At 37.9% G+C, this 17,730-nt stretch overlaps 1 protein-coding gene across 4 annotated transcripts in view; it reads right to left on the reverse strand.

The window, feature by feature from the left end:
• Positions 1 to 17,730, reverse strand: part of EML6 (EMAP like 6) — a 285,377-nt gene that overhangs the window by 206,575 nt on the left and 61,072 nt on the right. The gene's annotated exons all lie outside the window — the stretch shown is intronic.

A 17,730-nucleotide genomic window follows, 5' to 3' on the forward strand; every position in this document is an offset into this window, starting at 1 on the left:
AAAGAAATCTACAGATTTATGTAATCTCTATCAAAATGCCAACATTTTTCATAGAACTAGAACCAAAAAACACTAAAATTTCTATAGAACCACAAAAGACCCAAAATAGTCAACACAATCTTGAGAAAGAAGAACAGAGCTAGAGGTATCACAATCCCAGATTTTAAGATTTATATACTACAAAGCTGTAGTAATCAAAACGGCGCGATACTGGCATAATAATAGACACAGATCAATGGAACAGAATAGAGAGCCTGGAAATAAATTCACACTTGTATAATTAATTAATCTATGACAAAGGAGACAAGAATATACAATGGGGGAAAATACAGTCTTTTCTATAACTGCTGCTGGGAAAACTGGACAGCTACATGCAAAAGAATGAAACTAGACCATTTTCTAACACCATATACAAAAATAAACTCAAAATGGTTTCAGACCTAAATGGCATGTGAGATGTGAAAATGTGAGATGTGAAAGTATAAATCTCCTAGAAGAAAACATAGGCAGTAATTTTTTTGACATCAGCCATTAACAACATTTTTCTAATGTGTCTTTTAAGGCAAGGGAAACAAAAGCAAAATTAAATTATTGGCACTACACCAAAATAAAAAGCTCTTGCACAGCAAAGGAAACAATCAACAAAATGAAAAGGCAGCTTACTGAATGGAGAAGATATTTGCAAATGATATGACCAGTAAGGGGTTAATATCCAAAATACATAAAGAACTTATATAACACACACAAAAAAACAAAGAATCCAATTAAAAAATTGGCCAAGGACCTGAACAGTCATTTTTCCAAAGAAGATATACAGATGGCAAACAGACACATGAAAAGACATTCAACATCACCAATCATCAGGAAAATGCAAATTAAAACCACAATTAGATATTACCTTACACCTGTCAGAATGGCTAGAATAAAAAAGACAAGAAATAACAAGTGTTGATGAGGATGTGGAGAAAAGGAACTCTCATGTACTGTTGGTGGGAATGTAAATTGCTGCAGCCACAGTGGAAACAGTATGGAGTTTCCTCAATAAATCAAAAACAGAAATACCCTATGATCCAGTAATTCTAGTACTCAGTATTTACCCAAAGAAAACAAAAACACAAATTCAAAAAGATAAATGCACCCCTATGTTTACTACAGCATTATTTATAATAGCCAAGATATGGAAGCCACCCAAGTGTTCATTAATGGATGAATGAAGAATGGATAAAAAAAATGGATAAAGAAGATGTGATACACACACACACACACACACACACACACACACACACACACACTGGAATATTACTCAGCCATAAAAAAAAGAATGAGATCTTGCTATTTTCAACAACATGGATGGACCCAGAGGGTATTAAGCTAAGCAAAATAAGTCAGAGAAAGACAACTAACATAAGATCTCACTTATATGTAGAATCTAAATACTCCCAGGTGTAGTAAAAAATGTGGTCTTGTCCAAAAAGATGTGGCAGGTGCCCTCTGCTACTGGGGATAATCTCTGGACCCTTAAAATGTCATGCCTTATAAGAATGTCTTTGTCTGCTTGGGGGTCTTGGGTCATTCAGAGAGTCTAACAATACAACCAACAATGGGGATTTAGGTCATACAGTTCATCTGGAGGCTGAGATCAAACACATGGGCAATCACTCAATCAATCATGGAGACGCAGTAAAACCTCTGAATACTGAAGCCTGGGTGAGCCTCCCTGGTTGTCAACATTCTGTATGTATTGTGACACATCAATATCCAAAGAGTAACATGCCCTCACTCCACAAGGAGAGGACAATGAAAGCTTTGTATTTAGAAACCTCCTAGACTCCTGGGCCTGGGTGGCTCAGTTAGTTAAGCATCTGACTTTGGCCCAGGTCATGATCGCCTGGTTTGTGGGCTTGAGCACTGTGTCAGGCTCTGTGCTGACAGCTCAAAGCCTGGAGCTTGCTTCAGATTCTGTGTCTCTCTCTCTCTGCCTCTCCCCTGATTGCACTTTGTCTCTCTCTCTCAAAAATAAGTAAACATTAAAAAAAATTTTTTTAGGTGGCTCAGTCGGTTGAGCGTCCGACTTAGGCTCAGGTCGTGATCTTGCCGTTCGTGAGTTCAAGCCCTGCATCGGGCTTGCAGCTGTTAGCCTATCAGCATGGAGCCCGCTTCGGATCTTCTGTCCCCTCTCTCTCTGTCCCTCTCCTGCTCATGCTCTCTCTCCCTCTCAAAAAATAAATAAAAAACATTAAAAAAAAAGGAAGAAAAAGAAACCTCCTAGACTCTGCCTTATCCTCCTCTTTCTTTGGCTGATCTTAATCTGTATCTTTTCCTTATAATAGAACAGTGAGTATAACAGCTTTCAGGGAGTTCTATGAGTCTTTCTAGCTAGTCATCCGAACAGAGTGGTTTTGGGAACCCTCAAACTTGGCAGTTGGTGTCAGAGGTAAGAGTGGTCTTATGTGGAACCTTTGCCCTTTAACTGTACAGTTGGGCCTGAAATGCCATGCACTCCCCAAGACAATCATGTTCAATGAAATCAAATGTGAACATGATCCAAAATCCTTGAGACAGTCACTAAGAAACTTCAGAACACTGACAACCAAGCTGCAAACAACTCCCAAGAAAATTCTAAGTCACTAAATGATTTCCTATAAACTTAGAGATTTCAATTATTTTCTCACTAAATAAACAAGACATCCAGACCCATGATTACATTGCATGATGTGATGCACAAATGTAGATTTACAATGACTGACAAAAGATCTTTTCAAAAATAGGGCAATCAAATAAATACCATTATTTTTCAGAAAGTCAACTGTGGTGCAAATGTAGAAAATTAACTCAGAATCTAAAGTTCAGTACTTTATTTATTTGATTTATACCTATTCATATTACTAAAGGTAAAGAGGATCAGAGAGAGGTCTCCATGCCAGACCATATCAATTCTTCCTTCTTTGAACTCCTATGGTTATTATTGTTCTACACTAGCCCCCAGCGTGGTCCTCAGACCAGTAGCATTGACAACAGGTGAGGCTTTTTATAAATGTAGAGCCTCGGGTCCCCCTTCAGACCGATTTTACCTTTTAAAAAGATCCCAGACACCTCCCCTCCCCCCTTATGACCACCCCAGCCCCCCACTCCCACCTCATAACACAAGCGTCAGTGTAAGAAGCATAATAAAGGCAAAAAGTGCTGGTCTGAATCACTTACTCCTGCACTGGATCCTATATGGTCTGGTGGTGCTCTAAAATGGCTTGTTCTGGGGCGCCTGGGTGGCGCAGTCGGTTGAGCGTCCGACTTCAGCCAGGTCACGATCTCGCGCTCCGTGAGTTCGAGCCCCGCGTCAGGCTCTGGGCTGATGGCTCGGAGCCTGAAGCCTGTTTCTGATTCTGTGTCTCCCTCTCTCTCTGCCCCTCCCCCGTTCATGCTCTGTCTCTCTCTGTCCCAAAAATAAATAAAAAACGTTGGAAACGTTGGAAAAAAAGAAAAAATTAAAATGGCTTGTTCTATGCATTCACATCATGTCACTACAACAGAAACTGAAAATTTCTTCTAAGTGGGGTTGTGCCTAGTATGCCTAGTATGCTTAAAGCCCTGTTACTGAGTCTTTTGGTGCTGAGCCAATGATAGTCGCGTGTGTGTGTGTGTGTGTGTGTGTGTGTGTGTGTTCAGGCATGTTTATTATATCCAACCTTTCTTATAAAAGGATTAAAATCTTCCTTTAAAATAGTGAAATCTCCAAGCATATTTCAAACAGGATTTAATTTACCAAAAAATCCACTAAAACCGAAACCAAAACTCTCAATTTACTCAATGCTCTTCAAAAAGGCACAAATCACATAAACGTGAATTCCAACTGAAGTGGGAATATTTCATTTCTCCTTTAAGAAACAGATTCTCTAAAGAAATAGGTCATGTAGCTTTTTTATGCCCTTATTATGTTATTTTGAGTGTAATAAGTAAGAACTGAAGAGAATAGGAAATTCAGGAGGAGATATTTTCTCTCTCATCAGTCATTTTTAGAATCCATTAATCAGACTGATTCCCAAGGGGACTACTTTTGGTTAAAGTTAGATATAGATACAGAGATATTGAGATGTCATATATAGATATGATACCCTAGAGGTTTCAATTATACACGAGATGGGTTATGTATCATACTTGCTTTTTTTTTTCGGAATCTTTCGAAATCTTTATCTCCTTAAACTTTCATACATAGAAAGATAGAAGTTTCATTTATTTATATAATTTTATCTAGTATCCAATGTTTTGAATAAATTTAGATAATGGGAGCATCTCATCTACATTTTAGTGTTGGTTTTTTAATGCTGACGATTGCAACCTGCTGATTAAGTTTGTCCATGAAATAGAAATTATGCAAATTCCACAGAAGCAGCTTCCTCTGAAGCCAAATGAGTACCATTTGTCTTAAACATTGAAAATGTACCTCACTAACCTGCTCCTCTGTTTCATCACTATTTCCTCCAGAGACCAGGGAATCGGGCTCACTCAGTTATCAAGTACTGAATATGTGGAGTCACATCTGCTACAAGGGGCTGGATTTGACACCTTGCTCTAGTCAGTCCCTTAGCTTACCATCAGGAACAGCAGTGCATGTGGCTGGTGTATATGACTCTGTAACAACGCTGAGGTCCCCTGAAGAAACCAAACCACTCCATGGGATATACACTCCTTGCAGGGAGTGGTAGGAGGCCAGCCGTGCTTCCACCCCACCCTCTCTCTTTCCAGGATATGTGAGCTAAATGTGTGTTTGATAAGGCTCACTATGTTAGTTTCATACCCTCAAGAAACTTACAACCTCGTTGAAGAAGGAAAACCAACCTACAGGCACAGTTGCCAAATAACTGAATGATATGGCAAAAGTCTGGGGTAAAGACTATCATTGATGAAGGAGTTTAAAGAAGAATAGGTCAATGGCAGATGGTGCGGTCAAAGCAGAGTTAACAAGTGAATCAGCATTCTGAATTTAGCTGCTGTCATAATAGAGCCAGTCCCAGTCCTGGAACCTACTGACACAGTGACCCTCCTTTAGGCATTTACAAAACACAACAAATATGGCATTTGTCATGTAAGAATGCTTAGTACCTTTTATTATTAAAGTTAATTCCTGAGCTCACCAAATGTTTATAGAAAACCAAGACCTTACTCCACTTAAAGGAAAAGGGGACTGCTGGGCATTAAGAAGGTTTTATGGGGAAACATTAGACAGACAGGATCCCTAGTAGAGCATGTGGACCAGTTTAAGGAGTCAGAGGGGTGTAGTCAGAGGGAGGGGTTTGGATTAAAGAGAACTGAGTTGACTCTTGCCCTCTCCTCTCCACCCCTTAAACATATACTCTCACAACAACAGAGACATTGTTGTGATATACTCTCAGACATTTCTGCCAGAGAAGAGGATTGAGAACTAATATTTTAATAATGAAGTTGCACAGCTGGCAAGTGGTCAAATTTAGACTTTTGCTATAAAAAAATTGTAAAATATAGGTTAATGATACTCAGTGGCAGAGAAAGAGGTGACGGATAGCTTCTGCAGTGCTGAATTGGTGTCTCTAATGTATTTAAATGATCTATAGTAACAAAAGTTTGAGTGAAGATGAACAGGCGGCATGGTGTTATGGGCCAGTCTGGAAGCAAAGAAGCCTCAGCTGTAATCCCAGCTCCCATGCTGTGCAACTAAGCTATGGGGCCAGTTAGGTAATCTGTCCTGGCCTTTTAATTTCTTTATCTGTGAAATGTTGGTACTAACAAGATTTGCTTCCGAGGGACGTGAGACTTATATGAAAAGATGTATGGAATGTGTTTAATGCACTGCCGGGAAAGTATTAAATGCTCAGTAAGGATCAGCTTTTTTCATGTTTACTGGGCCATGGCAGGTGAAGAGAGAGGGTCAAAGAGCCATTTAAAGGAAACCAGTGATGAGGATTGTTCATCAACTGTTAAGTAGAGAATTTTTCTCTCAGGGCGCCTGGGTGGCTCAGTCGGTTAAGTGACTGACTCTTCATTTTGGCTCAGGTCATGACCTCACAGTTTGTGGATTCAAGCCCCACATTGGGCTCTGCACTGACAGCATGGAGCCTGCCTGGGATTCTCTCTCTACCTCTCTGGCTCTCGCAAAATAAACATTTAAAAAAAAAGAATTTTTCTCTCAGTGTGGAGACAGTGTGGTGCCCTAGGGGTTCATCGAGGGGGCAGGGGGAGAGAAGTAAACTAGTCTGAAGTTCCAACCATCATGCCTGTATTCCAGGCAGCAGGAGGAGGGGAGAGGCAGAGGTCCCATGGCCCTTACCACCCTAGCGGAGCCAGCTCCCCTATGAGTGACTTCCTGGAAATCCACACAACACTTAATGCAGTGTCACCCAGCCATGTCTGACTCCAATAAAGGCTGGTAAATGCCATTTTTCAGGGATACATTGCTACCCTGAAAAAAATGGGGTTCTGTTGCTAAGGAGGGTGAGAAAAGATATTTGGTAGGCAACCAGCAGTCTTCCCAAGTCTTTGAGATGATAATTGCCTGTGCTGAGTGTGCGTGAGGAAGTTCAACAGGATTTAGTGTTTATAGTAATCATTCATCTTTCTTAAATTGCACAGAAAAATTAAATATACATAGATATGCTTCGTAAGGTAAATGTTCTTTGAAATAAAGGTCATCAAAGGTGGTGTTGTCACCAAAATTAAATTCATAAATACTGACCTTGTACCTTTTCAGAAAAACAAGGCTAATCTGTGTTTTATTATTTATTTTATGACTTGGTTCTTCTCTCCTGTCCCTCAAGGTTGAAAAGTAAAAAAATTTAAACCAACATATAAAAAAACCCAGATGCCATACTTTAAACATTGTTTATGTCTTGTTTATTTCTTAACCATGTTTCAGGTTTCCCACTCCTATATTAACTCCAGCTGTCTAGCAACAACAACAGCAAAAAGTGACTGCTTCCAATAAATCTTTGTGTCCTAATAATATACCTTTTAAAAATTCTAAATTTTGATCTCCTAAATAAAGTATAAATTGCTTGTGAACAATGACTTCTTTGTCTATAAAATCTTTATTTCTATGTTATCCCAAAGTGCCCAACAGAGTATCAGTCATAAAAAACACCTCAATAAATATTTGAAATATTCTTGTCTTTCCAGATCCTTTTTTAACAGTAACTTTAATTCATTTTTTTAAAAAATTGAGCTATAATTTAATAAAGGGAAACTCAACCTTTTTAATGTATGGTTCTGTGAGTTTCGACAAACACCTGTGGTCATATAACCACCACCACTACAATCAAGATACATAACAGTTTTGGGGCACCTGGGTGCCAACTTCGACTCAGGTCATGATCTTGTGGTTCAAAAGTTTGAGCCCTGTGTTGGGCTTTGTGCTGACAGCTCAGAGCCTGGAACCTGCTTCAAATTCTGTGTCTCCCTCTCTCTAAACCCCTCTGCTGCTCGCACTCTGTCTCTCTCTCTCTCTCAAAAATAAATAAACATTAATACACACACACACACACACACACACACACACACACACACACACCAGTTCTGCCACCCTCCACAGTTCTGTCTTTGCCCCTTTTTAGTTGACTATTCCCCTTGTATTTGGCAATTACAAATATAGCTGCTATAAACTTTGTGACGTAGGTTTCTGTGTGAACAGAAGTCCTTATTTCACTTAGGTAAATATGTAGGCATAGTATTGCTGGGTCACCAGTTCCCTACTCAAAGCCCCAAAGCAAGAGTTAGCTTAGATATAAATTTTTTATTAAGCATTTTGACAGTCATCCCCAAAGATGTGCATAATAACTTACTAAAAAGAGAAATTGGCACCAATACTATAAGAGACAGCCCAAGGGACATTAACAAAGTAGGCTAGAAGTGAAGGGACAAAACGTATCAAGATCCATTTTTCATTCTGCCCAACACAACAGAAATAAGAGGAAATATTAGATGTTGAAAAGCAGTAAGGAAATACATGGTTTTAAGATTAATGTTTCCCATCAGTGCTGTAATTTAAACTTCCTTCTATTACCCCTCTTACAAATCACATTTCTGAACTTTAAAAAGATTGTTGAAGAGAATGAGGATGACTTTGGGAGGTCCTGGTGACTTCTGATGTCTGCTTATGTGGAAACTTCTGAAGAGCTCCCTGTAAAAAATTATATGCTAGACCTTAAAGAGATCTGATGGGATTTTCTGGGTGAAACAAGACTTATTACTCCATAGAAGATGAACTAAAAGAACACCCAAATACAATCTCATCCCACACTCACAGTTCATAGATAACCCAAAGCCAGAGAAATGACTTGCCCAAGGGCACAAGCTACCTGAGATAGGACCTAGGGCTGGACTTAACGAGGGGAAGGTAAGCAGAAGGATGGACAGTATGGAACTTTTAATATAATTCCATTATATAAATCTTCAATTTTCACTGGCTGTAGCACACAGGCTAACATCACGGGTATGTTTGCTTTACGTAGGCGCATAAATAGAGAAGAACAAAAGGGGTACTTGTGTGGCTTTTTGTTTGTTTAAGATAAATATTTTATTATAGTCTCTCAGCAATTCTTCCTTCTAATTATAGAGTGTACTAACTGGAACTAGAGATGGGGACACATTGACCAACTGCAGGATTTGTATTGCTAGAGAATTCTACCAATGATGAATAATCTTCTATGACAGATACAAAAGGGGGTGATACTGCTGGATTTCTTTTACTCTTGAAGGTGCATTGATTTATGTAAAAAACAAAAACCAAAGCTAGGACTCATCTCATCTTAGCAAACTATCAATGAAATCCCTCACTGAACTGAATGTGAGCACCTCGCTGATAAAAGATGAAAGAGATGAGAAAAAGGCCCACTTGAAACAGCATGCAGTGGGGTGACAGTTGGGACTACAAAAGCACTAATCCCATTCCTGATGGCTCCACCCTGAAGACCTAATCACCTCCCATAGGCCTCACCTCCTGATTCTAATACATTAAGGACTGGGCTTCAACATATCAATCTGCAGGGGACACAAACATCCAGCCTATAGCACTTCCTGATCAGGCATCTACTCATCACCTCATCTGTGTTCCCAAACACAACTCAAGAAAAGCAGAAAATAAAGTTGAAACCTTCATACCCCACTCTGAATTACTTTTGATACCAATATTATTTTTGTACAGAAGAAACTTTTGCAATGTAGTAACTTAGGCCTGTAGCTAATATTTATTTTAAAGCTTAAAACGTAAATTATAAATTGCATCATACATTATGGGGTACTGATATTGACCTGGGCATGACTGATCAACCATGGCAAGGCCTGGTGCTAAGTATTTCTTAAATATAACTAACTTTGATTTTGTTTCCAAGTCTATTAGAACTATGTCTTTGGCTCCCAAATGTTCATATCTGAATGTCATGACACAAGATAAGAACAGACCCTTTACTTATTGATTTATGTCTGTATTTATTTATTTTATTTTATTTTGAGAGAGAGAGAGAGAGAGAACATAAGTGGGGGAGGGGCAGAGAAAGAGGGAGAGAGAATCTCAAGCAGGCTCTGCACTGTCAGCACAGAGCCTGATGCAGGGCTTGAACTCACAAATCATGAGATCATGACTTGAGCTGAAATCAAGAGTCAGCCGCTAAACCAACTGAGCCACCCAGGTGCTTGAAGAACAGGCCTTTTAGCTTTAAAATGGGTAGTGATTACAAAGAACAAAGTGGTCATGCATACGCAGACTAAGAGTGAATAGTATGTAAATATCATTTATATTTCTCACTCCTTGTAAATGTATTCCATTATTCAGAGTACAACACAAGATGAAGATGCTTCCCCCCACCCCCACCAACAGTAAATCTGAAATTAATTATCCAAACATTCTCTTGGGCACAATATAAAATTTTTAACCTAATTAACTTGCTAATGTATCAATGAAAACAATATGTATATGTGTGGAAAAACAGCGGGAGATAAATTATCATAAAATGGTTAAATTGCCATTGTACACACAGAAAATAACCCAGTTTTTTTATCTGGCTTGTTAGAAATAACTGCCCATTATTCAATCTTTACTATTTAAGATGATAGTAATTAATGAGTTTTAAGATACATAAATTAATATTATTATCTATTTAAAATTTGGGAAGACATTCTTCAAACAAATAATGTATAGGTTACCTTTACATTTGTCATCATGTAAAAATAATATAATACAAATAGGTATGTAGCTTTGAAAAAATGAGGTAAACACATACTCTGAAGCTTGTTCGAATTTAATGTTCAAGATCTAGAGAAATCATGGTCTTTGTAGATATTCTGTGTTCTAAAGCTTTTTTGTACTAATTGACTAAAAGATGGATATTAAAAATGGTACAGTTATTAAAAATTCAGGAGGAATAAATTTTCATCTTCTGAAAGAATGTTCCAAAAAGTTTGGTCCTATTTAAAAAGCCAATTAAGGGTGCCTCAGTGGCTCAGTTGGTTAAGTAGCTGACTCTTGATTTTGGCTAAGTCATGATCTCATGGTTCATGAGTTTGAGCCCCACATCAGGCTCAGTATGGAGCTTGCTTGGGATTCTCTCCCTCTCTCTCTCTCTGCCCCTTGCCCCCTAATTCTTGCCTGCTCTCTCTCTCTCTCTCTCTCTCTCAAAATAAATAAACTTAAAAAAAAAAAGAAATCTTATCATTAAAAAGAAAAAGCCAATTAACACTCATCACTACTTCTCAACCAAACAAGTACAGAAATAGCACCTTTGAGAACTTTCAACATCATGACTGATCCACCAGTCTGTCAGACTCTACAAAGTGGTAAAAGCAGCCAAATACCCAGTTTTTTTAAACGTTTATTTATTTTTGAGAGAAAGAGAGAGAGAGAGAGGAGGAGGAGAGAGAGGGGGTGTGGAGGGGCAGAGAGAGAGGGAGAGAATCCCAAGCAGGCTCTATGCTGTCAGTGTAGAGCATGGTGAGCGGCTCAATCTCATGAACCTGACATCATGACCAGAGCCGAAATCAAGAGTTGGATGCTCAACCTACTGAGCCACCCAGGTGCCCCAAACCATTTATTTTTCTAATAAAAACTGTTGTTTGATCATTTCACTAAATTTCAAAGACATTGAACAAATTCCATTTAAACACATAGGCTACCTTAGAGAAGGTACTGTAAACCTTCAATAAAATTTGAACTGAGGGACCTCAAGAAAGCCCCCCAAACCAAAACAGACCTCTCCATACATATGACTCTAAGTTCCTCATTAGCAAGTTGGTCTACTTTATAATTAAAATTGCATTTAAAAAATTGCATTCAATTCCATAAGCATTTATTAATCATTGAATGACTACTATCTACTATCTTTTGGTCAATTACTATGTGCTACTTTACACAAGAACTCATTTAGCCTCAAGAACACTCCAGGGGGATACAGATGATACAGATACTTATCCCTCTTTACACACAAGCATACTGAGACTCAAAAAGGTTAAGGAACTTTCCCAAGGTCACATAGGTTGTACATGCAGAGCCAGGATTCAGATTCAGGTCTATGTGACTTTAAAGTCTTTTCACAATTCAATCTTCCTATGGTTCCCTTTTAAAATATAAATACTCTTGAACTTCTCAAAAAAAACCTGACATTTAGGTACAAATAAAGTTTCATTTCCTTTCTTTCATCTCTGTTGTTGACAAGGACCAAACCAAGGGGGAACCAAATTTTTATATGAAAGTTAGGATATTGATGAGAAAATGAGAGCTTTTGGTCAATTTGAGCACTACCAGCCTCTGAGTGACCTTCTCCAAAGCACTCTCCCCTCCACAATCATGACTTCTTGGAGCCCAGATGGGTCTCCTTTGGCACTATCTGCCTTGCTTGGAGACAAGATAAGAACTTATCTGAGGCATGCATCCCTCAAGGAGGACCTGTCTTCTCATGTCCCACCCACACGTGCACCATTGTTTACAGACCCACAATCCCAGCCTGATCTCAACTGTACTAGAGACCAAAGAAAAAGTAAAATCTAGAGAAAAAGGCTAACACACCAAAAGAATGGCAATATTTTTATAAACTTACAAACTTGTAAAAGTTGAACAAGTTTCCCTTGGCCAGTATAAGCTTGGAGAATCTTTGTGGGAAAGCATTCTAAAGGAAGGGAAGAACATGATTCTAACTTAGGCTTTACAGATCAGTTGTCTTAACAGAGCTTCTGGATTCAACTCTCTAGCAACTGGGAGTAATTGCAATTGTTTGCTCTATTTCTTCACTTAAATCTGGATTCGATGGTGACCTATACTATTTGCCAGAAAATTCTTACTCTAATGGAGAGGAAGGAATCTAAAGACTTTGATATGTGTGTGGTGGGTTTTATCTTGTGCAAACTGTTCACTCACCCCGATGTCCCCTGAGAGGGCACAACAGACTCTTCCTTCACCACAACTCACTACAGCCATGGGTAGGAGTCCAATATGGCAATTGAGCTGGAGAGCCCAGTGTGGCTAGGCTCTGTTCTGAGTTGTGTGGCCTCTGGCTCTTCTAGAGACTCACTGAACATCCCAATACCTGTGACTTTTCTGCTTATACTACCAAGAATAAATTCTGTTTGTTGCCAAGCACTCTGACACCTCAGCCCAGGACATTCTTTACTGCCATAGGGTAATGAAGACAAGAGCAGCAAAGGAGGGCTGGAACCAAAGACTTAAGGTGGGAGCAGCCTCCTTCAAGCAGTACAGGGAGAAATCTTTTAGGAAAAGCAGAGGAGCCACAAGGTCCAGTCATCTCACCTTCTCTGTTGCCAACCTTGCACATCTAAAATTGATTATACTAGAGAAACAGAAGGTTCTTTAAATGCTCTCAGTTAACTGCTTTACCACAGCACTCTCGACAGCCACTCCATCCCCAGTCACTGCTAATCCTAGCCAGTGCTCCCTGTGTCTGCTGCACAGGCCCAACCAGCTCCTCTCTCCTGGTCGCAACCATCCTGGCTTCTTTCTGGAAGCAACTGGCTTATGTGGGCTGATCGCTTATAAAACCAAGTCTCCCTGAATATTTATTAATGTTCTTTGTCACTTCTTTAATAAGATAGAGAATTTTTTGTTTGTTTCATCTAGTTAAATATGCTTTTAATTTAAATTTTAGTTGGTTAACATACAGTGCAATATTGGCTTCAGGAGTAGAATTCAGTGATTTATCACTTACAACACCCGGTGCTCATCACAAAGTACCCGCCTTAATGCCCATCCCCCATCTAGCCCATTCCCCACCCACTTCCCTCCTTCAACCTTCAGTTTGTTCTCTATCATTAAGACTCTCTTGTGGTTTGTTTCCCTCTCTTCTCTTCCCCCTCTCTTCCTATATATTCATCTGTTTTGTTTCTTAAATTCCACATATGAGTGAAATCATATGGTATTTGTATTTCTCTGATTGACTTATTTCACTTAGCACAATACATCCTAGCTCCATCCATGTAACACAGAAGATTTTATTATCCAGGAGGTTTGCTCTGCTTCTCCTCAGAGAAAAGCAGGTAAAACTGGAAACCAGACTATACTTCCGAGGAGGCGGCACCCAGCAGGGAGGTTCATGAGTCAGGAGAGAGTTGTAGGGAAGAAGTAGAAACAAAGGAGGAAAAAGCAGATGCCATGGAGAAAGTGGGGGAAGAGAGGGAAAGTGAGAATGAGAGAGGATATGATAGGAACAAACGTGAATGGTGAACAAAGAGGAGCAGGACTGGGGAAGCACTTTGGGAAGACAGAGGAAATAGGATATTTTGCTCAATGGTATACTGTGTAAAGCTCTGTATAACCTCTTTAAGGAAAGCTATAACCAGGATTTACATTATTCTGCAAGGCTGCTAGAGTTGCATTTAATTTTGGAAGGGTGGTGGTAGAAAGAAGGTTTAGATAGGCCAGGAAGTAGAGGCAGGTTTCGAGCCCAACAGTTATTCTGTTTACACCTCTAATAGCTTATTTTTTTACAAATGACACAATTATGCAATAATCTACACAACATTTAGTCATCTTAATCATGACAGTGCAAAAGAGACAAATTGAGGTAAAATTATAGAAAAGCCCCCAAAATTTCATCAAGATGCTTCATTTCTTCATGATCTTAGTTTTTAAAACTAAAATTAAAATAACATGTTATGTAGCGTTTACGTCTTAGTTTAGAAAAAGTGAGGCCCTTCAAAATTGAACTTGTCTTTAGAAAGAAACCAAAATAATTTCACCCAGTCCAAGGTCTACGTGTTACCGCTGGTGCAGTGCTCTCTCAAAGGTGAGTTCTCGTCACGTTAAGTCTAATTTGGAATAAGCAAGACAATGTGGTAAGGGGTGTCCAGGCCACATATGCCCTGTCCTTCACTCCCTACTTCTGCTGAGGAAACATAGCATCTTTGATGGAAGGAAGGTGACAGAATTTTGTCTACGACATACTAACCATCCTGTTGTCTTCTGTCTGACTCGACAAAGACCACAGTAGAGCTAAAATAACAAAAAGGTCCAGGAATCTAATTCACTGTGGCCCAGCAAGAGAGTCCCAAAAGCAATGATGAACTGTAAATACACAAATTCTGTAAATTGGCATGGTAGTCTACATGTATCGAAACCATAACCAATCACCAGAACAAGACATAAGTGACAAATACAGCAAGGAGAAAAAATGGACAGTGGAGAAATAATCCAAATATAGAGACAGAAATATATACACATAAACTAACAGTTCATAAATTTTTATTTCTAAGACAAAGAATAAGGAAGGATTGTTTAAAACATTATGTTGGGTAGGGGAGTTCAAAAGCATCTATTCACCAAAATGAACTACAGAGGAATCACAAAATCTTAAATAAATACAATAATTGAAATTACTGGCAAAAAATGCAGAATATCAGATATGTTAAAGATAATATTTCTTAGCTTTGAAGCAACAGACATCAAGAAAAAGATCGCATTTTTAAAAATGAACACATTTAAACATTTAAGAGGGCAAAGACTCCTGCAAATATTTGCATTACATGGAACCAATGTCAAAATCTGTACATATGGAGGAAGACTTTAGTTTTAATTTTAGAATCCTATGGCCTGAGTTCAAATTTCTAATTACTACTTATTTAGCTGGGTAACTTTGAGCCAGTTACTTCTCCTTCAACTCAGTTTCCTCATCTGTAAATGAGGACATAAGAATTGCTAGCTCATGGGGCTGCTGGGAGCATTATTAGTACAATGCCTGGAACATGACAAAGGACTTCAAGAAATGATATAGCTCTGAAGGTGAACAGGGATTCTGGACAAACAATATGCCCAAGAAGAGGTCAAGAGAAAACTGAAGGTGTTTTTATTCCTGATTCGCAAAATTAGAATATTTTTTAAAGCCATGTTACATTCCTAAAGTGCAAAAAAATACAACATCCAATGATGCCAAAGCAGGGTTATACATATTCACTCTTGGTGGTATAGTAAAACATTACAACACTTTTAGAAACATAGTAATGTGTGGCAAAAGCTTTATTAGTATTTATGCTAATTCACATGGTAATTCTACTTCTATTTATCCTAATTTAACATAAAAGAGAGAGCCATAATAGAGTTAATTGCTGGTAACTGATTTAAAAACGTTAACTACATAAAGGTCGAACATTAAGGAAACAGCTTAATAAATTATGGGACATGAACATGATACACTAGAATGCAAATATTTAAAATAATTATGTTGCAATGTGAATTTACTTATATTAATATTAAATGAAATAGCAGAATATAAAATAGCATCACAGTCCCATTACAACTATATTATTATATATGCCAACAGAGACATATTTCATTTTATACAAAATGAAAAATAGTCAATATTTTTAGGGTGGTAAAAAAATGACTGATTTTAATATCATATTTAAAAGCCTTGTCTTCCCCAAATCTATTTTTTTTTTTTTTAAATCAAGCCTTGGGGAGCATGGGTGGCTCAATCAGTTAAGCGTTCAACTCTTGATTATGGCTCAGGTCATGATCTCACTGTTCATGAGATCGAGCCCCCACGTCAGGCTCTATGCTGACACCATGGAGCCTACTTGGGATTCTCTATCTCTCTCCCTCTCTCTCTCTCACTAAATAAATAAATAAATAAATAAATAAATAAACAAACTAACTAACTAACTAACTTAAAAAATCAAGCCTCAAAACTTTTCAGTGTATATGACTCTGTCACAGTTGGGTCAAGCTAGCCTCAATTCATTATAAACAGCAACTAACTTTATGGACATTTTTGTGTGCAACACCAGATACCCACATTCAACTACATTCTAAAAATTAGATTAAGAACAGGTATATGTCTCTATTTCATCTCCTTTCTAGTTAGAAAAGCTCCTAAAATCAAGTATAATTTTGTTCAAGATGTGAAAAAGGATTTTACAAGCTGGACACAAACTGACCACATGGTAATACAGAAAACTATTTGTGATGTTCAGAGGATTACTGAAAATATTGACTAAAGAGAAGATTATAAGGTATAAATTTAAAATACAGACTTAAGCTTGGTTTTTGCTTGCAATATATTATACTGTTTCATTACATACTTATATATCATCCATAACAAAAAAATATGTGTATACATCATATGCTATCATATATGAATAATATCTTGTTTCATGAGACAAGATAGGAGGACTGTAACCTTCCATGTAACATGTAGGATATGATGTAGTATAAGGCTCTCCTCGGTTACTATTTACTGATTGACATAATGTATGCCCGCATATATACATATATTAACTTCCCCATCATGTAGAATAATACATAGGGACAAAGCTAATGGTCACTGACAGCAATAAAAATACCTATAATTTACTGGGCTTTCCCGGTGCACTGGGCAGGATGCTAAGCCCTTTACATGGATTATTTCATTTAATCATCCCAACAGCCCTAAGGCAGGTGCTACCCTCATCTTCTCTTTACAAATGAGACACCTGGGGCTTACCATGGGTTACACAATAGACAGATGGTAGTAAAGGTCTGAAACATAACATTGTCTCAACCTACAGATAATAACCTTTATGTTTATATTCAGTAAATATACTTCTTGGGGAAGAATGTAAAAATACAGCTTAGAAAAACTTCAAACCTGGTTTTTGCAATAAGTTTTTTTATATATATATTGGCTCTCAATTAACTTAAAATTAATTAATCAGAACACTCTAATATCCCCTGCAAACATTCTCAATAGTGGAGGTTATGGCTTTTAATCAAGTAAGGAGTTTACAAAATGGAGATAGAGTTGGGGAGATGAGCAATGAATGAAGGCAGGAAGGGTGAAGCATCTTGGAGAAAACAGAAAGACAGAACCTAGTGAAAAAAAAAAATTCAAGTTGATCCAGTAGAGTTATTTGTAACCCCTTATGCTTTGATTAGACATGTTCATTTTACTTGTTAGAGAAGTCGAAAGAGCATCCAGAACACCATAATAATTAATGGACGATCAGTGCATGTATCTTAGGTGGGCTCTAGAAGCAAGAAGAACTGGACCTTTGAAATTAAAAGCAAGACCCTGAATTTGATCAAGAAAAAAGAAATGATCCCAATCTTTTGGGAAAAGCATTTTAATGCATGTCTTTTTCAATTTCCCTAAGAAACCTTCCTAATATTTCAAAACACTATGTCAATTATTCTAACATCTCATTTTTAATATGCTTCCCAATATTTAATTTGATTTTTAAAACACCAAATAATATTTCACAAGAAATGAAATGACACTTTATAAATATTTTAAA

The sequence above is a fragment of the Panthera onca genome, chromosome A3 (genome assembly GCF_046562875.1).
Source record: "Panthera onca isolate mPanOnc1 chromosome A3, mPanOnc1 haplotype 2, whole genome shotgun sequence".
Classification (NCBI taxonomy): Eukaryota; Metazoa; Chordata; class Mammalia; order Carnivora; family Felidae; genus Panthera; species Panthera onca.